The sequence below is a fragment of the Rhincodon typus genome, chromosome 1 (genome assembly GCF_021869965.1).
Source record: "Rhincodon typus isolate 14 chromosome 1, sRhiTyp1.1, whole genome shotgun sequence".
NCBI classification, from domain to species: Eukaryota; Metazoa; Chordata; class Chondrichthyes; order Orectolobiformes; family Rhincodontidae; genus Rhincodon; species Rhincodon typus.
The window spans coordinates 171,499,476-171,502,360 of NC_063332.1; positions in this window are offsets into that span (position 1 = coordinate 171,499,476).

Here is a 2,885-nt window from a genome sequence, read left to right on the forward strand (position 1 = left end):
GATGGTGCTTGGCCTGCTGTGTTCATCCAGCTCTACACCTTGTTATCTCAGATTCTCCAGCATCTGCAGTTCCTACTATCTCGGATTAATTGTTAGTTCTTTTAGAAAGACATAAAGACCATAAGATATAGACCATTTGGTCCATCGGTTCTGCACTGCCATTCAATAAGATCATGGCTCATTGGATAATCCTCAACTTCACCTTCCTGCTTTATGCCCATAACCTTTAATCCCATTACTGATTACAACCTGTCTTGAATATGTGCAATGACCTCTACTCCCCTAAGTGTGAATGAATTCTACAGATTCACCACCTTCAAAGAAACAAAAATCCTCATCTCCGTTTAAATGATGTGGAGGTGCCGGTGTTAGACTGGGGTGGACAAAGACAGAAGTCACACGATACCAGGATATAGTTCAACAGGTTTATTTGAAATCACTAGCTTTTGGAGTGTAGCCCCCTCACCTGACGAAGGTCCTGTTGGACTATAACCTGGTGACTTGTGACTTCTGACTCTGTTTAAATGGACAATCTCTTATTCTAAGATTATGGTTTCTGCTTTAGTTTCTCTGACAGAGAGAAACTAGACATGATAGGCTGAATTATTCTCACTATTAATTTATCTTTAACAAGACCCATACACAATGTGAAAGGTTGCATGACGGTAAGCTTTGGAACAAAAGGCCCAAAGCCACCAACCATTCTGTCCTTACCACACGTCAAACTTTAAATGACTTATATATTATGTTTCTGTGGTAACCCCTAACATGCCCTTGAGGCAAAGTGCAATTGTTTATAATCGGACTCTAGTTGCTACTGTGTGAATAGAGGTGACATCTTTCAATAGTTGGAAAATGCTTTTGTTTTTAGAATAGGTTGTGAAGCGCAATGATGGAATGAATACCTTTAAACAGCAGGCATTGAGATATTATCAAAATCTTCTGTCTCTTCAACTCAAATCAGATTTATATCAGACCATGACTCAAAATTCTGACTGAATAACGAATAGACTGATGCTGCTCCTGTTACAATGAAGCCTTCAATGAAGAACAGGATGCTATTTTCCACCTATATGTAAGCTATTGTTAAATGGACAAAGTGCTTATGCATCCTATCACATCTTGTATCTGATAAATTTGAATGCTTTGTGTTGAAATTTCAATTCTGTTAAATAAAACTAATCTGTTAAGAAAAATAGATCAGCCATAATCTAAATGAATAGCAGAACAGGTGCAAGAACCCTATATTCCAAAGAGCCTAATTTTATAAAGTATTATAATAATTAATTCATATTAGTGAAGCTATGCTGTGAAAGTTAATCAGTGTAAGCTAAAATAAACCATGCTAACTATTTCATTACAAATGTTGTTAAACAGTGTTTTTTTAATCCATACTTCCCACGACCCTACACCAAGCCCATTAAGTTGACAGTTATTATTTCAACTCATACACCAATATTCCGGATGAAGGATCATACAATTACCTTCAATTTACAGTACTGAAGTAGGTCATTTGGCCTAACTAGCTTTGTAAACTCAGTTTCTCTTCACAGATCATGCCATAATCTGTCGAGTATTTCTGGCATTTTCTGTTTTTATTTCAGATCCACAACGCTTTATTTTTCGGTTTCAGGTCAGATGGCCTTTCCTCAGAACTTAAGCGTCACTAAACCTGAAACATTAACTCTGATTTCTCGCCACAGATGCTGCCAGACCTGCTGAGCTTTTCCAGCAATTTCTGTTTTTATTTCTGATTTACAGCATCCGCAGTTTTTATTTTGCTTTCTGATTACTTTTGTTGTTTTTAATTCTGAAATTATTTATTTTTAATTGGCTTACTCCTCCATCAAATCCAGGTGGTGGAATGTCATCCAAAAATAATGGATACATCTTCAGTTTTACTGACAACCGTTGTCTCTAGTATTTTCTGTCTAAAAGAGATAAAAAGAAGAAACACTTGCATTAACATAGCTCCTTTCACAACCAAGAGACATGCTTTGTAGCCAAATAAACTGGGGTGGCATGGTGGCTCAGTGGTTAGCATTGCTAACTCACAGCAGCAGGGACCCAAGTTCAATTTCACCTTTTGGCAAGTGTAAGTGTGGAGTTTGCACATTCTCCTGGTGTCTGTGTGAGTTTCCTCCAGGTGCTCCAGTTTCATCCCACAGTCCAAAGATGTGCAGGCGAGGTGTATTGGCCATGCTAAATTTCCCGTAGTGTTCAGGGTTATGTGGGATGGGTCTGGGTGGGATGCTCTGAGGGTCTCTGTGGACTTGTTGGGCCGAAGGTCCTGTTCCCACACTGTAGGGATTCTATGATCTAAATAAATACTTTTGAAGTCTAATCTCGGTGTTGGTGCAGGATATAGAGTAGTCAATTTGCACAAGGCAAGCTCTGATAAGCAGCAATGTGATATTGACCAGGGAATCCTTTTTTTCTGATATTGATTGAGGGATAAATATCAGTCAGAACACCACACCCATCCAGCCAAGTCGGTTCAACATCTTGAGTTGTTTTCCCTAGAACGTCAGAGACTGAGAGTTGCTTTATAGGGGTTTATAAAATCTTGAGGGGCACGGATAGGATGAATAGCCAAGGTCTTTTTTTTCCTGAGGGGAGGGGAGTCCAAAACTAGAGGGCATAGGTTTAAGTTGAGAGGGGAAAGATTTAAAAAGGACCTGACGGGTAAATTTTACACAGAGAGGGTGGTGCATGTATGGCATGAGCTGCCAGAGGAAGTGGTGGAGGCTGGTACAATTACAACATTTAAAAGGCATCTGGACGGATATATGAATAGGAAGGATTTAGAGGGATTTGGGCCAAATGCTGGCAAATGGGACTAGGTCAGATCGAGATGTCTGGTCAGCATGGGAGTATTGGACCGA